The sequence below is a fragment of the Symphalangus syndactylus genome, chromosome 5 (assembly GCF_028878055.3).
Source record: "Symphalangus syndactylus isolate Jambi chromosome 5, NHGRI_mSymSyn1-v2.1_pri, whole genome shotgun sequence".
In the NCBI taxonomy this organism is placed as follows: domain Eukaryota; kingdom Metazoa; phylum Chordata; class Mammalia; order Primates; family Hylobatidae; genus Symphalangus; species Symphalangus syndactylus.
Genome location: NC_072427.2, coordinates 101,416,676 through 101,437,201, shown reverse-complemented (window position 1 = coordinate 101,437,201; position 20,526 = coordinate 101,416,676). Strand labels below are relative to the sequence as shown.

At 40.4% G+C, this 20,526-nt stretch overlaps 1 protein-coding gene and 1 pseudogene across 1 annotated transcript in view; one reads left to right on the top strand and one right to left on the bottom strand.

The window, feature by feature from the left end:
- N6AMT1 (N-6 adenine-specific DNA methyltransferase 1) overlaps positions 1-20,526 on the bottom strand; it is a 245,331-nt gene that overhangs the window by 76,922 nt on the left and 147,883 nt on the right. The gene's annotated exons all lie outside the window — the stretch shown is intronic.
- LOC129483640 (uncharacterized) lies at positions 10,476-10,575 on the top strand (annotated as a pseudogene).

Sequence of the window (20,526 nt, the reverse complement as noted above, 5' to 3'; positions counted from 1 at the left end):
CATCACTATCAACTTCCCTCTCTGGGAACCAGTTTACTAAGTTACTCTTCCCTCGCCCAGAAAAAAAGAAGGCTGTAGGTAGGAGGAGTGGATGTAAGCATGAAAGGGACTGGCAGGGGGGCCACAGGTAGGGATAAGGGAACTTGTGTAAACAACGTTTCCCAAGATGACAGAAAGGATCACCAGCACATATCCAGTATGTGCACCCAAATCATCTGAGATTCTCCACTCCTCAGAGGGAAAGACTCTGCCTGAACAAGAAAAACTTTGACTTTTGCTGAGTCTCAGACTTGACCATTATTCCCTTCTCCCAAATGTCTTTCAAAATCCTCTGTCTGCCTCTAGATAAAATTTTGCTTGTCGGTAATACCCAGGTACCTCCAGAATAAGGATTGCGCAATATTGAAGCTTCACTGGGGTCAACTTGTGCTCTACTCATTATGTCTCCCAAACAAAAACATTAAGAATAAGCAGCGATATTGTTTACACAAATTGTGTGGTCTTCCATTTCCCTGTTTGTAGCAGAATTCCTCTTAGATAACATTGGCTTTGTTTCTCGGCTAAGCATCCACAACAGTCTCCAGCTGAAAATCCCATCATGTACCCTAAACATCCAATAACTGCCTCTTCCTGGGACATACATGCAGGTCTCATGATAAAGGAACCAGTGATGCACTTGTGGACCTCTCTACAGTTGAACCTGAACATGTATTTCCTCCACCCACAGCTTACATTTTGCTCTTCCTTTTCTCTGTGGGTCACTAATGTTTTGACTTAAGTTGCCTACCCACTCCCCGCAACCCCATTTTTCTCACACACAGGAGTTTTGCCCGTGTAACCTTTTGGTAGCCTGATTGCTGTCCTTTGAAAGCCACTGGTTTTTTTTTTTTTAATAATAGTTTAAGTTCTAGGGTACATGTGCACAATGTACAGGTTTGTTACATATGTATACATGTGCCATGCTGGTGTGATGTACCCATTAACTCGTCACTGTTTAGTCTTCCTCTGCAACAGCCTCTCCCCACCCCCTTCCCAGCAACGGCAGCGCTATTGCTGATCCTTTTTCCCCTTCACACTAATCTTCCAGCAATCTCCATCCACAGATGTCTGTTCTAACATTTCTTGGTTCATTTAGAAATGGTTCATTCACCCCCTTCCCAGCAACAGCAGCCCTATTGCTGATTCTTTTTCTCCTTCACACTAATTTTGCAGCAACCTCCATCCACAGATGTCTGTTCTATCATTTCTTGGTTCATTTAAGCATGGAGAAAAGCCATTATCATCTTTCCTGGGAGAGGGTATTAACATTGGATGCCATTGCAGACCTCCTATTACTGAAATACTATAGCAATCAAACCTTCTAAGTCCAAGATCCCTAATATCCATATCAGGAGTTCAAAATGAAACTGAGCCACTCACATTTGTTTCACACACCTGCCTGATTATCTTAGGAATATAAAGTAGACAGTAGCCCCCCCGAAGAAGAAATCCAAGTTTGCAAACAGGCTGAGTTCACTGAAAACAGTTTAGACTCCACACAGAGGCATATTGCACATATTTATAAATATAAGTTTTAAACTCTGACAGCATGAGTACACCACTGAAATGTTTTCATCTTTGCTTTTTATATCTGTTGTCTGCCACGGCATGTCTGCTTTCAACTATAATCAGAAATTTGGCAAGACAACTTTTTAAAAATATTTTATTTATAGTTTGCAATCATATTTATAATGGTGAAAAGGTGAGTTGGTAAAATAATTTACCTGGAGCTCCTGATTATAAAAAGAAGTTTATAAATGAATTGTTTTTACATGAAGTGAAGGGGCAGTGAGGAACTCTGATATGACCCATGGAATAATCCCGACTGATCCCATGCCACAGCTTTGATCAGCTCTGTGATGGTGTGCTGCCTAAGTACCTCATTGAAATGGGTGGGTCTCATCATGAGTCAACAAAAGCTTTCTATCTGAAGAATCATCAGTTCCAACCTTTCTAAATGTGGCAGTGTGCACACTCAGCATTAAGACAAGTTTGTTGTCTGCTTATAAAGACAGACTTTATATCAATTGGATATTGCTCTGTAACAAACCAACCCAAAGCATAATGGCCCAAACAACAATCACTTGCATAACTCATGGTTCTGGAAGTCAGCAAGTCAGAATGGGATACACTGTGTGGTTCTATACTCGGCTGAACTCCCTCAGGCATCTGTGATCAACTGTGGGTTAGTCAGGTGGCCCTGCTTCTGGAAGTTGGCCAGCTTCAGTGGGGGCTCCTCGGTGCTGCTTCATTGATCTCTCATTCCCCGGAAGGCTAGTCTGGGCATGGCTTCCTGATCTTGCCAAGGTTCCAAGAGAGAGAATAGAAGTGTATGAGGTCTTTTGGGGCTATGTTGGTTTTCTGTTGCTGCATAACAATTTCTACAAACTTAGCACCTTAACACAACACTCATTTACTAGCTCATAGTTCTATAACTCAGAAGTCTAGTGCAATAGGACTGGGTTCTCTACCCTGGGTATCATGAGGCTGAAATTATGGTGTCACCTGGGCTAAGTTCTTAGCTGGAGGCTCTGGGGGTGAAAATCTGCTTCCAATCCCATTCTTGGTGTTAGCAGAATTCAGTTACTTGTGGTTGTAGGACTGAGGTCCCTGATTCCTTGCAGGCTGTCAGTGAGAGGCCACTTTCAGCCACTAAAGATGACCCACATTCCTTATCACAAAGCTCCCTCCATCTCCAAGACAGTCAGGGTATGTCAAGTTCTTCCCTTCCATATATAAAATTTGAGCAGCTGGGGAGATTTAAAAGAGGCTCCCCATAAACTCAGAAGTAAAAAGAGACAAGGGTCCCAGCAAATACAAAATGATTGGGGTTGGGGAGGCAGATTTTCTGTCCTCAGTGAAGTTTTGTTGGTTGGGTGGTTTCAGACCTTGGACTGCCTCTGTCTCTGACCACTGGACTCAGATTTAAAGAACTCATGTGATGAGGTCAGGTCTACCCAGATAACCTCCCTATCTTATGCTCAACAGATTTGGAAAGTTGGTTATATCTGCAAAATCCCTTTTGCTATATAATATAACATAATCACAAGAGTAATAGCTCATCATATTCACAAGTGCCAACCACAGTGAAGGCAAGGAAATTACCCAAGAGTAACGGTCATGGTGGAATTCAGCCTCCTGCAGAAGCCTGGGCTTGACCGGCTCATTGGTCCTTCTACCCCATACTAAAAACTAAAGCAGATCAGCCCAAATTTAAATGGTGGGAAAACAGATTCTACCTTTTGACGGAAGGAGCTACAAGGGCACATTACAAGGAGGGTAGACACAAGGAAGGGGTATAGGATCGACACCAGATTTTGCAATCTGCTACAGACAGGATATATGAGACTTAAAAAATCCAGGCAGCTCAATGCCTTATGATAGCTCTTGCTGCAACAAGGTGGCCTGCAGAGAGAGCCCACTTCTAGTTATTAGGATGAGAATATGGAAGGACAAGCAAGAAATGTCAGGCCCACACTGTCCGTGAAGTAGGCTAACCCACCTCTATTTCCTAGCTGCTCCACTTCACAAAGCCCAGCTATCTTTGCCTCCTGCTCTTTCATCAGTGTAATAGAACAGCAAATCAGGATACTTTCACAGTTCTCTTAAGTGAGCCTAGAAGTGGGGAGCTGCTTGTTCACAAACTTGAAGCCTGAATATGTTAATATCCTTTCAGCAGCCAAACGCGGTGGCTCACGCCTGTAATCCCAACACTTTGGGAGGCCGAGGTGGGCAGATCACCTGAAGTCAGGAGTTCGAGGCCAGCCTGGCCAACATGGTGAAACCCCACCTGTACTAAAAATAGAAAAATTAGCTGGGTGTGGTGGCACATGCCTGTAATCCCAGCTACTCAGGAGGCTGAGGCAGGAGAATCACTTGAACCCGGGAGAGAGAGGTTGCCCTTGAGCCGATATCATGTCACTGCACTCCAGCCTGGGCAACAGAGTGAGACTCTATCTCAAAAAATAAAAAATAATATCCTTTCAGAAACCTGGCTGGCTGTATTTGGATACAATTAAAAAAAAAAAAGGAGGAGAGAGGCAGGTGCAAAGGAAATAAAAGTCACAACTGATCCAGTTGGGAAACTCAGAATTGACAGATAGGTGTCCTTTCATTTATTTATAATTTGAGATTCACAGGGGTTTAAACTTTATTCTTCTAGGACTGAATAGTTCCCACCTCCCTTCCCTATATAAAATTTGAGCAGCTGGGGGGATTTAAAAGAGGCTCCCCATAAACTCAGAAGTAAAAAGAGACAAGGGTCCCAGTAAATACAAAATGATTGGGGTTGGGGAGGTGGATTTTCTGTCCTCAGTGAAATTTTGTTGGTTGGTTGGTTGGTTGGTTTGTTGGTTGGTTTTTGAGTCAGGGTCTCACTTTGTCACCCAGGCTGGAGTGCAGTGGTACAATCTCAGCTCACTGCAGCCTCTGCTTCCAGAGTTTAAGCAATTCTTGGGCCTCAGCCCCCACGGAGCTGGGACTACAGGTGCAAACCACCCCACGCAGGTAAGTTTTGTATTTTTAGTAGAAATGGGGTTTCACCACATTGGCCAGGGTGGTCCTGAACTCCTGGCCTCAAGTGATCTGCCCACCTCGGCCTCCCAAAGTTCTGGGATTACAGGCATGAGCCACCACGCCCAACCCCTCAGTGGAGTTTTATCCACTTATTATAAAATGTTTTTGAGGCTTTAGAGGCAGAGCCAGAGAAAACAAGACTTCAAAAATCTGCCTCTTTTTTTTCTTTAGAAGTGTTGAAATCATGGCCTACTTGTGTTTTAATGGGTTTTCAGAGCTTAATTAGTCCATAGACTATTAAAAAAAAAAAAGAAGAAGAAAAAGAAAAAAAGATGAGCTGCTGTATGATTCCCCAGCTGCCTTAGAAATGTGCACCAAACTTACAATGAAAACTTGTAAGGAACATATATTTCTTTTAAGGATTCTCAAGAGCTCTGGAGAACTGTGCCTTTCTCTACATACATCACTTCACTGCTCTCACATCTCAGTCAAATGAGCTAAATTCACCAAGCCCTGCTTAACTTCACAAGCCAGGTCTGCCAGAACTCTGGGAGGTGTCCATTGCTGATTGGCAGCTAGCCAGTAATATACACAAAGAATGCAAGGGTGAGAGGATGACCTACGAAGTAAAGAATCATGTTCAGGGAGAAACACAGGAAAGGGCAGGTTGGGAGCAAACACTGAAAAGCCAATTGCACTGTGTTTTCATTTGTTTGGAGAGGGCATTATGGGAGGGCTGGAGGATTGTTTCTTAGCTTCTTCCGACAACAGTCAGATAATTGCTGCAAGTGGAGAGCTCAGAATAGCAACAATTTGCCGACACATGAGGGCCCCTCTTTACGTATTCACCTTTTTTGTCACCTTCCACTTATGTATGTGTTATTGAAGTAGCAATGGACACTTTGAACTTTCTTTCTCAGAAAGCTATTAGCTTAGCTGGTGTTCTGTATTATTTCCACATTTAAGCAATAAAGCAGTGTTTCTTTGTAAAAATCTGACTTTTTTCAGTTAAGTTTGTTGCCAGATCTCCCAAAAAGACAGCTGAAGTCTATTATATATGTTGATCGCTATTATTGGGAGAAGGTGTTGGCAACCTTTTGAGTGGGGTGTGATGTTGCCAATGTGTTTTTCCAACAAGGTAAGGATGAGACAAGATAAAGGGCAAGGAAGGGGGAAAGCGTGTTGATGTGGACACAGAGAACGGCTCCCTCTTGCTGTCCTCCCTCTGCTTTCCATCAAAGTCAAGTGTCTCTTGTAAACACCAGCAGGGACAGTTCAAGCTGCCCATCTCTGACACTTGGGTCTCCCTTTCAGAAGCCTTTCTGTGACCCAGGAAACAGTCCCAAGGAGAAGCCAGGACCCTGGGCCTTTACCCTGGGAGCTCTTTAAGCAGGTCACTGCCCCACTCCCTGAACTCCGAAACAGTAGAGCTTACGTCCTAGGAAAACCTCCCAGAGATGGCTCTAGTCCCCAACATTTTTGCAATTGCAACATTTCTTACCCTATAATAATACAAAAACTTTCACATTTAAATGCATTATTCAACAGAGGCCAACTTCAGCACAAGCACTTCTGGGGCACTTGTGTTTACGGTGGGGACAAAACAGACAGTTGGTGTCTGTGGGAAGCTTAATCCTAGTCATTTTAATGCATTTTGCTTTCAATTAGCTTTTTCTGAATAATTCTATGACCATATTGAAATCGTGAGTGGCATCCTGAAATATACCTACACCGGATTGTAAACCACAGTGAAAAAAATATATAAATGTCGCCCTTTCCAGAAGTTCATATGTACTTAAAGTGAAACCAAAAAAACCTGAATTAGGTATTTACAGATACCCTTTTGAGAAATTCGCGAGAGCAGCAAAAGTACATTGACATGAGTATTTCTGACCCCATTTGATGACCTAAAACATTTCCTCCCTCTTCATTTTCTATTGCTGAACCACAGTATTTTCCTGTTTGGCACAGATCAAGAACACAGGTCTTTCTCTTTTTTGTTTTTCCCACTGAGGCTATGAAATTGGCCATTCAGTTATTACAGTAAGGATTAGTAAGGACATTTCAAGCACAACTAATTAAAGAAATGTTTTCTGAAATTAAGATATTTTTATTTAATTACATTAGAAGGAACTAAATATAATATGGTATAGATAAAAATAGAGAGAATTACTCAGAACTGAGAGAAAAAATAAGTAGTGAGAAAATGTTAATAAGATCTGAATGCCATCTTCTTAGCATTTTTCCCTAAACTTCATCAGTTGGGAGAAAACTAAATCTTCAATATTAAAAACAAGTCTTATGAGCAAAAATTACTGTCTGGTCACCCTCTAGAGCAGGGCGCTGTCTAAACAGAACTTTCTGTGATGATGGAAATGTCCTCTACCTGTACTGTCCCTATAGCCATTAGCCCTAGGTGCCTCTTCAAATTTAAATTAACTAAAATTCAATGAAATTAACAATTCTGTTTTTCGGCGACAGTAGCCACATTTTAAGTGCTCAAAAGCAACACATGGCCAGTGTCTACCATATTGGACAGCACAGTTCTAGAAGCCAGGAAAAAAGGTTAAATACACAGTGAAAATACACACCCAAGGTTTTCCAAACATGAGGAGGAGAAATGGGAAATTTTTCCCGAAAGACCTCTATGGAGCATGAGAAGAAAGGTCTACTCTGTATCATCTGGAGGATTTTTTCCTCTTTCCATCAAGTTTCAGCCAATAATTAAAACAAGTTAGCAATATTTTTCACCCCAACACCTTGTGCAAATTCTCGTCTTCCCCCAAAGAGTTCCCTTGATCTGCGTTTTACACACCATGTATAGAAAAAGCACTTTCCAAACACTCAGTGTATGTTTTTCATGTAAATTCACTTTTCTGATCCTTTTAGTGTATTTATAACGGAAATTCTCTCTACTTAAAGCCTATCTATATCTTAGCAACCACAGTTTCCAAAGCTATTCCATGAAGCAGGTTTCTCTATTTACTTTTGTCTATTTGTGTAGCCCAGACCACGCAATAAGATTTTCAAACTGGCCAAAACACATGAAAATGGACAAAGTCCTTTATTGTGTGGGTAACCCTTTGGAATGTCTTATTCCCTATAAGAGCTGACACAAAGCAGGAATTCAAATGACAGTGGGTCAAAACCTGAGGGCCACCTGCAGATTTCAGCCTACTTTTCAGTCAGTTGGCTATCATGGCTTCCATATATATGGGCAATAGCAATTGTTTATGAATTAATCCATGCAAAATATATCAAATCTAGTTGGAGAGGATTTTTGTGGGAGAGAAAAGGTACCCTTCCTTCACCAGCTTCGGCTTCATGCTAAAGTATTTCACAACTACAGTGTTCTCATAAGCTTAGAATTCAAATGAGGCCAAAAACTATCAACAGCAACCTACTATCTTTACCTGACCCAGAAGTTTACAAGATTGAATTCCTAGAAATTATTGGCTTTATTCTTCTGGAGTCTGCTCAAGTCTAGATAGGCAAGAAAGAACCTAGCAGATCAATGCCTCTTAAGGCAATTGATCCCTTCTGCCCAACTTCCTGGGCAGAGTGGCCTTGAGTGAACCATATTCAGAATTAGCTCCTGTGGAACCTGACTATGGATAAATATGTTAATAAATGCATTACATTTTTGAAAATTATGTAATGCATTTTTTTGGACACAGGGCACTGTTCATAACTGTGTATACGCTTTACCTCTAATACAATTACTACTATAATTTACTTCCTAAGTTGGTTTCTGTTTGGTTAACATACCCATGAGTTAGCTCCAAGATAACTGAAGAGCATTTTCATGCTTACCAGGCCAGCTCCAAACCAAGCACAATCCCAAATCTGAACTCTTATTCCTAAAGTTGAATCAAATCAGATGGGTCCCATGGGAAGAAATGAGGTATGTCCAGGCCAACATCATGGTTAGATCCATCTCCAATGTCACACTCACAAGTCAGTTTCCTAACCTACTCAACCCAACATTTTACCTCCAAAAAAGATGACACAAGATCATGCTTGAAACATATGGGGAAAGCATCATCATGAAGTTTTAAAAGGCAGGGGAGGGAAAATGTGTGTATTAGGCATTCAAACCTAATGCAGAAAGAGGTTTCTTTTTTTAACTTTTATTTTAAGATTTTAAGTTCAGGGATGTATGTGCAGGTTTGTTACATAAGTAAACTTGTGTCATGGGGGTTTGTTGTACAGATTATTTCATCACCCAGGTTATTAAGCCTAGTACCCATTGATTATTTTTCCTGATCCTCTCCCTCCTGCCACTCACGACCCTCCACTAGGCCCCAGTGTGTCTTGTTCCCCTCTATGTGTCTCTGTGTTCTCATCATTTAGCTCCCACTTATAAATGAGAACATGTGGTATTTGGTTTTCTGTTCCTGTGTTAGTTTGCTAAGGACACTAAGGCCTCTAGCTTCATCCATGTCCCTGCAAAGGACATGATCTCATTCCTTTTTATGGCTGCATAGTATTCCATGGTGTATATGTACCACATTTTCTTTATCCAGTCTATCATTAATGGGCATTTAGGTTGACTCCATGTCTTTGCTATTGTGAATAGTGCTGCAATGAACATATGTGTGCCTGTGTCTGTATAACAGAATGATAACATATTTCTTCCTTTGGGTATATACCTAGTAATGGGATTGCTGGGTGAAATGGTATTTCTGTCTTTAGGTCTTTGAGGAATCACCACAAGAGAGAGCCTTCTTTAGAGGGAAAGCAAGCCTGGGTTTGAGGAGGTGATGGCAAACTCTCGCTCAGGACCAAATCTGCCACCTGTTTTTGTAAATAAAGTATTGCTGGAACACAGCCATGCCCGTTTGTATATGTATTGTCTATGGCTGCTTTCAGGGTAAAATGGCAGCTTTGAGTAGCTTGGACAGAGACCGTGTAGCCCATAAAGCTGACAATATTTACTATCTGGATGGACCCATACAGAAAAAGTTTGCTGGCCCCGGTTTAGAGTTTTACATTTGCTGAAAACAGTAATTGTTGAACAGTTTCTTTATGTTTGCCACAGAGCACCATTTGTGCCTCGGTCTTAAAGCAACTCTACATCTCATCACTTTGCTGCCATAAGTTCTGAGAACAATTATTTCTTTGTTAACTTTTGGTAAACTTATCTCTAGGGACATAAAAGAAGGTTGGGAACATCTCTGAGGTTTAATTTCAAAACACGTTGAGTTTAACATGGGAATTCACCAAGTGCTGGTAGCTAGAATAATGATGTACGTATCCAAAGACTTTTCAAGGGGAGGTTACTGACTAGTGCTTTGTAGCACAGGCCATGAGAGTAAACATGAAAAAAATGGGCATAATTCCTTTTCCAAGTTTTAATCATAAATGATCATTCTTGAAAGATTCCAGTAATTTATCCACTAAGAAAAAAAAGGAAAAAAAATGGGGGAGGGAGATAACGACACAGTGGCTTTGTTCTAAAACAGTCATGTGCAATGTCATGGTGCCATCTACAGTATTTCAATATTTTCACTCAAACACCAGAATTTGAAGAAGCCCTAAAGACACATACCTATTTATTGAGGGAGAAACGTTCTGCTAGCACAACAGTATAAGAAGGCTTTAGGCTAAAATTTTCTCTGTGGTCACAGTCTTCTGACTTCTTCTCCTATGCACCATTTTTAAGTTTATTCCGTTTCCTGATAACTTCTTAGGTCCCAATGTGATAGTAAATATTAAAATTAATGAATGTGCTGTACCTGGTAGGAGTGCAGTGAAACTGTTCAAAAATATTGGGATGTAGTATCTGCTAACGTTCACACAAACGCAGTCACTATTGTCAAATGCGCTGCAGTGGTGGAGTGTAGCAACAGCAGGGATGAGACCCAAAGGTCTGAAAAGCCAGTATTTTAAGAAGTCTTGGAAAATGTGGGGGGTTGAAAAATCTAACAGGAGTGCTTGCTTCAGCAGCAATTTAGAGTAGATTAGCATGGCCTCTGCGCCAGGATGACATGCACATTCCTAAAAGTGTTCCGCGTTTTTAAAAAAAAAAGAGAGAGAGAATCTAAGGGGATGTGTACGTTTGCTAGAGCTACTATAACAAATATCAGAGACAGGGTCACTTCAACAACAGAAATTTATTTCTCACAGTTCTGGAGGCTAGACGTCCAAGATTAAGGTGTTGACTGGGTTGAATTCAGCCCATAACAGGAAATAAGGAGTTAAATAAAGCACTCGCTTCTGTTGTTTGTACCTAAACTTAACAGAATACAGTAAGTAACAAGACATTGGGATGCAGGAAAGAAAAAAGAGAGAGAAGGAAGGAGAGAAGGTGAAGGGAGAATGGAAGAGAGGAAGGGAGGGAGGAAAGAAAAGTTTGATGAATGATTGCAGTCTAAACTGGTTCAAACAAGAGATCTTGTTTAATTAAGGAATTCATCCCATCTATGCCTGTTAGGAGGAGGAAAAAGTCTAAAATAGAAAATGGTGAAAGTTGGATGACCCCAGGCATTAAGGCCATTCATCTTTAACTGTTATGCTTGGATCACGCAAATGGGTCTGGTAGCTACAAGGGTTGCGGTGGGTACTGAATGTTTTATTGTTCTGAGGCTATCAAAGAAAATAGTCATGGGACATATAGACCATGGAATACTATACAGCCATGAAAAAGAAAAAGATCGCATCCTTTACAGAAACATGGATGGAACTGGAGGCTGTTATCCTCAGCAAACTAACAGAGGAACAGAAAACCAAATACCACATGTTCTCACTAATAAGTGGGAGCTAAATAATGAGAACTCATGGACAGAAAGAGGGAAATAGCAGATATTGAGGCCTACTTGAGGGTGGGGGCTGGGAAGAGGGAGAGGTTCAGAGGAGAAAAAACTATCTGATACTATGCTTAGTGCCTGGGTAATTAAATAATCTGTACACCAAACCCCTGAGTCATGAGTTTACCTATATAACGAACCTGCACATGTACTCCTGAACCTAAAATAAACATTAAAATATTTTTCAAAAATAAAATAAATTAACAATTAAAAAAAGAAAAAAATGAGACAGTAAATAGATCCTGGGAAAAACTGTCCCCAGAAGTGTTCTTTTAAATTTGCACTACAGTTGTAATCCAAGTTGAGTACATAGAAAGGCATGGATTTGCTGTTCCTGAAAGTCATTCACGGTTAATTGCCGAACACTTTCATCTGCAGTGTCTGTGGAAGGGTAGAACCTTAAGTAGTTTTTATTCTCTGACTACTCAACTAGAAAGGCATAAGAGGCAACTCACTCTATGATATTTCACTGTTTGGTCTCTCCTGTTCCATAGCAGCAAAGGATTTTTGCACTTATCCACTAATTTATGATTTCTTCTTAATAAATGAAACAAGAGCCTCTATTTATTATGATTCCTGCCATGTGTGAGGCTTGAGCTGGATATTTTACATACATTATTTCATTTGATAATCACATTTTCAAACTCTTCAACCACATAAATGCATTAGAGAGCTATTTTAGATAGACATGGTTATAAATATGTAAACTATATAAAACCATATTTTAGAACCATTCTGTTTCATGCTTTTAGAAAATCTTACTATAGACCATAGATTAAAAACAGTAAATTATAAACCAAACACTTTTATGGGGTTTTTTTGGTCTTGCAGTTCTAGCTGAAGGAACAGTGCACTTTAACTCACATGCTGATTAATTTTATTCACAAATTTTAGATTATAAAATGTGCAGAGTCACAGACAATTCAATTTTTTCAACACCCATTTTCCCAAGACAATAACCAAAGTATACATACAGTAGCCACTATTGGCAAAAAAATGTATTCCTTATTTATGAAAAAAAGTGCAAATAAAGAATAATTGCCGTTTATAAGCATAATTCCAATGACTGCTGCGAGTGGGAAGCACAGTGATTTGGGGTTAGATTTCTAAGAGCTTACAAGATGGAATCTTGCGGTGTAAGCATTTAGTGGTGCAATACTGTCATCTCGTGGTCAGTATGAAGTATTTCAGATTTAGTTCAAGAAAATGTCTGAAAATCGTTCATGATGTTTCTAGTCTCCTTATTCCCCAGAGAATCTGATTTGTACACAGAGACATCATAGAATCCGCTTGTTATTTAAATAAGCAGATGGATGTTGTATGAGGTTGTTCCAGGAGTTTACTGCCTTAGACCCGGACGAGAGGGGCCCTGCCCTGGCCCCGCCAGTTAGAGGGCTCAGCTTTGACCTCCCCTGCCTGTACCCCTCTCCACAGATCAAGAAGTCCTCGGAACCAAGAAAGTGCCCATCCAAAACCAAGCCCTTTTCTTCCCTTTACCTGCCCTCAATCTCACCTCACCAGCAGTTCCACTTCCCTGCATCTGGATGAATACTCTAATGCTCTCACGTTGCCTGAGGTTTCATGAATAACAGCGGGCTGCCACTTCCCAGATATCATGTGCATTTGAGCAGCTTCCCGACATATGACACACCCCTTCCCAACAATAATAATGATGAAAGGAATTTTGAAGATGCAAAAACAGGCCCATGAAATAACTTTTCTCACCCCCTTCAAATCCTATCCTAGCATGTATACAAGAATACAGGAGCACTTTCCAAACCTTAGCTCTCCGCTGCCACCTTTAGGACGATTTCAGTAACCGCAGGTACTGCAGCTGCTTAGCTAAGAAATACTAACACTCCCAGAAAGAGAACCCTGGCTGACTCTTGAAATAGAGCCAGTGAGAAAGAAGTGGTCGGCATCTAGTTTATGGTATTTTGCAAAATCTGGTAACATATTTTATTGGATACTCTATCAAATAATAGAATAACAATACCTAACACCATATATAATGTAGATATGTGTAAGTAATAAAAACTGATAAAATGTTTTGTTTTATATGTATAACAAACCTATATGAATATAAATAAAAATATGTATACATCCTACAATAACAACAGCTGATACTTATTTGGAGCTTTTTCTGTGGCAGGCAGTATTCTGTATACTTCATCACTGTAAATATGTTCACATGTTTTGAAATGTCTCAATAACAACAGGAGGTACATACTACTCTTAGGATGTTCCTTGCCCGTGGGGGACTCCTGTCTTTGCAGTGAGTCAGAAGATAATGACAAAGCATAGATATAGCATTGCCCTGCATTCATTCAACAAATATCACCGAGCACTGAGAATGCAGAGATCAGTAGGACAAGCAGGGTCTTTGCTCACGACAATGTGTGCAGGTAGGGAGATGAGCAACAGAAAATAAATATTTTTAAGGGAATATATGAGTGATAAATGTAGCTTATAACATATATAACTATACTGGAAATCAAAATAGGGTGACATGATAGAAAGTGACTGAGAGGCTATTGTACAAGCAGAAGTGATATTAAAGTAGGGCCAATCTAAAAAAAAAAAAAAAAAAACTATATGACAATCTATGGAGAACATTCCAGAAAGATATGAAGAGCTAGTGAAAACTTTGAGAAGGGAAGCATTTCAACATACTTTTTTTTTTTTTTTTTTTGAAGAACACAAATAAGGCCATTGGCAGGGGTGAAGAAGGGAAGGGAGAGGGTGGAAGAGGGAGGGCTGCGAGCCAAACACAGCCACAGCATGGAGGGCTTGATAAGCCAGAGCTGTGCAATGAGGTTTTTTACCAGGTGGGAAGAGAAGTTCTTAAAAGGCTCTGAGCCTATCAAAAAGATCACTCCGGCTGCTCCATGGAGACAGGAATTTACGGAGCAGAGAACATAAAAGCAAGATACCCAGTGAGAAATCACGTGCAATAGAGGCTCAAGAAACACCACCTTTGACTAGCAATGGAAATGGACAGATCTAGGAGATCCAGGTTTGTTGTGGCCATGGAGTCTACAGGTGTACCTGATGTTTTCAATGTGGAACAGAAGGGAAAAGATGAACTGAAAGTCATGCTTAGATATGGGAATTGCTATGACCTGGGAGCAGAAAGTTTCTGGGTAGTGAGAAGCAAATCTAGAGTTGTCCTACAAGGCCCAGATGGAGGAGCCCATTCTGTCTTCCTGTTTGACCGTAGTCCAGCTACTGGAACTCACGGAGCCCTAATGTACTTATCTGTAAAAATGCAGGAGCAAGTCCCTGCCAGATCAGCTTCTCTGAGTCTCGTGGGATTTAACTGAAGTTGACACAGAATGACTTTAAAACCTTCCAAGCCAATGGCTAACGATGAAAATACATATGAAAATTAATTTGGGGGATCTTGTGCAGAAGAAAACAAAATAGTTCTATTCAACCCTCAAAGGAAATATCAAGAAGTGAAGATGAAGTTATCTTTCAGAGTTACAATACTCCTACCCCACTACCTGTTTAAAATAGACTTTTATGTTACAAAATCCTGAAAATGTTGGGAGTCAAAATTCCTCTAGATAAATGCAGTACACATATACCATGGAATACTATGCAGCCATAAAAAGAGAACAAAATCGTATCCTTTGCACCAACATGGATAGGAAATCTTATCCTTTGCACCAACGTGCTTTCAGAAGCAGGATGAGCACTGCAATTGAAGGCTAAGAGGGCATGGCTCTCGGCCAGTTTAACTCATCAGTCTGTAAGAAATTAAAATGAATATAACCAGAGAGAGATAGGGTATCTCTTATGAGAACATCAGAGGAGTGTCTATGGCTGTGTAATGTTGACATTCTCTTCTCAACCTGGATGCAGCTGGAGGCATTATCCTCAATTAACACAGGAACAGAACAGCAAATACCACATATTCTCACTTATAAGTGGGAGCTCAGAACTGCGTATGCAAGAACATAAAGATGGAAACGATGCTGAGGACTACTAGAGTGGGGAGACAGGGACAGGAGCAAGGGCTGAAAAGCTACCTATTGGCTACCATGCTCACTACCTGGGTGACAGGATCATTCGAACCCCAAGTCTCAGCATCACGCAATATACCCATGTAGCAAACCTGCACATGTACCACCTGAATCTAAAATGGACATTGAAAAATATAAAATAAACATTGAAATTATTTTTAAAAGAGAAGCATAAGAATATAAATTAACAATGATATTCACCTTTTACTATACCTTGGTAAAAAATAATTATGAGTTCAGTTTAAAAAGTCCTCTAGATAACAAAAGTATCATTGTGCTTTTAAATAAACATGGAGTAGATTGGAGTAAGTTCTTTTTCATTTGGCAGTGACATTGCTCTGTACACAAGTTTCCATCAAGTATTGAACCACTTGGGCTTGATTCTTTCCCTCAAGTTACTTTTGAAGGATTCTGTGAGGTTTGAGGATTATTGCTATGATATCTGGGTTTTCTAAAGAAAATTTCAGGAAACCAAAAGATTTGGGACAAAGCATACACAAACAGGAAACAGCGACATAGAAATAAATATTCCGTCTTCTGGGAAAACATGCACCATTATCAATTATATGAAGCTAACCTTCATTTTAAAAATTGGCTCCTCTTTCCACTGTCAGAGAGAGATTACAAAGATTGGTAATATTCCTGCCCCATTCCTTAGAACTTTTATAGAATTTCCATTTTCTAGTTTGCTTTCTCCAAAGACTTGGAGGTCAGCTAAACTATTCATATTACCAAACTCACGAGGATATGTGTCCCACCAACTGACCCATATTTGAGCAAATTGATCTAGATTCTTGATAAATCTTGTTGTCCAATAAACATCACACACTTTATGATCTGGGTTTAACATATTATCAGACATTGGCGACATGGCTCCTTAGATCCCCAGAAGCAGAGTTAATTTAGCTAACCAGTGGTGAGCTGCATTCTGCTGTACGAGTTTGCTCTACCTCCTAACGTAACTATAAGATTGCAGGAGATTCCAGCATTGGCCAAAAGAGTGGACTACCCTCTCTTTATGATTTCTTGGAACCCTAAAACTTTATGAGACTATAAATATGACTAGGAACAAGGAGACGATTTTCTTCTCAGTAGTGAAAATCATCATATATACATATATATCTTTATAATCCTAATAGCACAACTTATATTGTTACTATGTTATTTTGGGCCAAGCATTGTTCCATGCTCAAATTAACTCATTTAATTCTCATAAGAACTTATGTGGTAAATACTATTATTATCCCATTTTTAGAGGAGGAGATTGAGGTAGAGAAAGTTCAAATGATTACCTCAAAGTCAGAGGATCCAAAGTACCTGCCCATCTTAAGATAATTTGAAAGTATAAACTTGTCTTCTGCCATAAAGGACACACAGCCAAAATTCCACACAAAATTCCTAACAGCCCTGTCACTTTTTTAAATGTGCAAGAATCCAATCAAGAAGTGTGAATACTGATATTGTTCAGCACTTGAACTTGATCGTCAGAGTATGATCCTCTAAAAGGCAATCTGTTTTAACATGGTCTTTGCTCACAGCACAGGAGGATAGCAATTTCAGGAGCAGGATGAGCACTGCAATTGAACGCTAAGAGGACATGGCTCTCAGCCAATTTAACAGATCAGTCTGTAAGAAATTAAAATGAACATAACCAGAGAGAGATAGCGTATCTCTTACGAGAACATCAAAGGAGTGTCTATAGCTGTGTAATGTCGACATTCGCTTCCAAAAATTGCTATATTCTCTAAAAGGACACCAAACTGTGAATTGACATGCCAAAACCACTAGTTGAAAAATAAAAATAATCCGTTATTAAGTCAGTTGTTTTGTCATTGCTATTTTCACCAATCTAATTGAACAGGCCAATGCTTTTACAAGAAGCAGACAAGTCACTCATCTTGAAGTTTAGGACTAATAGCTGAGTAAATGCTTCTGAAATACACAGAAAGTAGACTAACCAACAGTATTCACAACACTGTGAATAAATACACTAATATACGTAGAAACCCAGGCATATATTAGGTTAAATTAAGAAAAAAGAAATTCATGAATATCCTGTAGAATGAGATTTGAGGAGAAAAATCTTCTAAATTTGAAATTAACTTCCCTTGTCACATTTAATTTTTAGCTGTAAGTAATCTATTCTAAGACCACTGTGTGGAACATCACAGTACAGACACACAGTTTAATAATTTAATAACTTCAGAAATAACCGTAGATGTCAACTAGGCCAAACCCATTTCATAGAGTAGAAAACAAAGTCTCAGCCGGGCGCGGTGACTCATGCCTGTAATCCCAACACTTTGGGAGGCCAAGGCAGGTAGATCACTTGAGGCCAGGAGTTCAAGAGCAGCCTGGCCGACATCGTGAAGTTCCATCTCTATTAAAAAAATATAAAAATTAGCCGGATGTGGCAATGCACACCTGTAATCCCAGCTACTCGGGAGGCTGAGGCAGGAGAATTGCTTGAATCCAGGAGGCAGAGGTTGTAGTGACAGAGATCACGCCATTGCACTCCAGCCTGGGTGACAGAGCGAGACTCCATCTCAAAAAAATTAAAAAAAAAAAAAAAAGCCAAACAAAGTCTCAGAGAAGTTAAGCAATATTCCCAGGCTCATACAGTTCATTAGGCACAGAGCCAACTCTAGAACCTGGTTCAGTCACAAAAATGAAAGAAAGAATTGTTGGCAACAGAAATGCAGTTGGGCCTAAAATGTTATGATACAGAACATTTCAGCCATCTCTTCTCCACTCGCCATGTTTAGAAACTTCAGAGAGCATTAAGATACATTAGTTCGGCTGGGCGTGGTGGCTCACGCCTGTAATCCCAGCACTTTGGGAGGCCAAGGTGGGCGGATCACGAGGTCCAGGAGATCGAGACCATCCTGGCTAACACGGTGAAACCCCGTCTCTACAAAAAATACAAAAAATGAGCCGGGCATGGTGGCGAGCACCTGTAGTCCCAGCTACTGGGGAGGCTAAGGCAGGAGAATGGGGTGAACCTGGGAGGCGGAGCTTGCAGTGAGCCAAGATAGCACCACTGCACTCCAGCCTGGGCGACAGAGCCAGATTCTGTCTCAAAAAAAAAAAAAAAAAAAAGATAACATTAGTTCACTTTCATGACACAGAGAGATCCTAAGTTACTCACTACCTAATACTTCTAAGGGGTGTGGGTTTCTTATCAAATGCATGAATTCTTCTTAAATGATCTTGAAAAGAACCCACTATCATTCTGATTGTTGCTTGGAAACATATCTACTGTTCAAAGTAACTTTGTTGAGCTTAGAATTTAAACAGAGGAAGATTAATGTCAGAGCACATTAATGTGCAGATTAAAAACTCCACTGTGGGTTATTCCAGAAGTAGACTAGAATTTTTTCCATTTTCTTTTTGAAATCATGTGTCTAAAACCAGCAGTCAGTTAAGGGCAGAAGAGATGGTGCAAATGAAGATTTAGACAGAAAAATTTCAAAGCCAATTTTTAACATCTATGTTTTGTTCAGAACCAACATAAGCAAAAGACTTTCTTTTTTTTTTTTTTGAGACAGAGTTTTGCTCCTGTTGCCCAGGCTGGAGTGCAATGGCATGATCTCGGCTCACCGCAACCTCTGCCTCCTGGGTTCAAACGATTCTCCTGACTCAGCCTCCCGAGTAGCTGGGATTACAGGCATACGCCATTACGCCCAACTAATTTTGTATTTTTAGTAGAGACGGGATTTCTCCATATTGGTCGGGCTGGTCACCCACCTCAGCCTCCCAAAGTGCTAGGATTACAGGCGTGAGCCACCATGCCTGGCCAAGATTTCTTTTTAAGAAAAGAAAAAAAAATGTTGGTTTTATAGACAAGAAATTGGGAAAGAATAAATTGAACAGAACGTAAAACCCTTTCACTGTCTAAAAACAATTGGATTAGTCTCTGGTTCCCACTTAAGTTTTAAAATCTCTAAAATTAAAGTATCATGTGTAAGTCATGAAACCAGTTTTTAATGTACATTTTCTCAATTCCTGTTTGCCAGTGAATAGACTAACTATCCCCAAACCAAACAAAGTCCAATCTTACAGAGCTAAACAAATAGAAAATCAAAATAACTGGAAGGAGCATCATCATCTGGTTATCTGGTCACCATCATAACCAGAGAGTGAATCAACTGATCCCAGGATAGTCCAAAGGACCAAACAAACAGCTGTTGTTCCGGTTAATAGCACCTCACTTGACTGGGCACATCATAAAGTCCTTCTAAGATGTTTCTAGTCTAGATTTGTAAGCCTGGCTTCCAACATACCTCAGAGACATAGAAATGTCCTATGATAATCTTGATGCTTCTTCCACAGTCATGTCTTGAATACTATTATTCTTGCAATATAGTATATGTTTTCTTCCACTGTCATAAAAAAATGGAAATGTTTCAGTCTCACCTAAAGACAGACCCTTCCAGCTGTGGATACTGAGTGTCCACACACAGTGAACAGAGCCCTGGGTTAGCCATCAGGAGAACAGGGACCACTCTCAACTCAGTCTTTTCCCAGCCTTGTGTCCTTAGCAAGTCTCTGCACCACAAGTCCTCATCTGATGGGGGCAGAAATGAGAGAGAAAGGGATAAAGCCAGCTCTGCATGCCTCTTGAAAAGCAGAAGCACTACAAAATGTAAAGTATTATTGTTGTTGTAATGCAAAGGGTGAAGCCAGCAGCACCCCATTGTCATGACACAGAGGGCCACAGCAGAGGCCCATGGGGATACGGGACAGGTATCAACAGATGGCCTGAGTGCACAGTGAGCCCATCCTTCTCCATTCGTGCTTGGCGTCATGAACCACGAATGGTTCTTCTTACCCCTGAAGAACCATTATTGTTAAGTTCTGCAGTCCCTGCTACGGAAATGAGGCTGTGGTGATGCCTTGGTAAGACGGCTCTTAAGCAAGAATGGTCCTTCAGGGTTAAGAAGTAGAAGGCACACTTTGGGAGGCCAAGATAGGCGAAGCACTTAAGGTCAGGAGTTGGAGACCGGTGTGGCCAACATGGTGAAACCTCATCTCCACTAAAAATAAAATTAGCCAGGCATGGTGGCGTGTACCTGTAATCCCAGATACTTGGGAGGTGGAGGCAGGAGAATTGCTCAAACCCAGGAGGCAGAAGT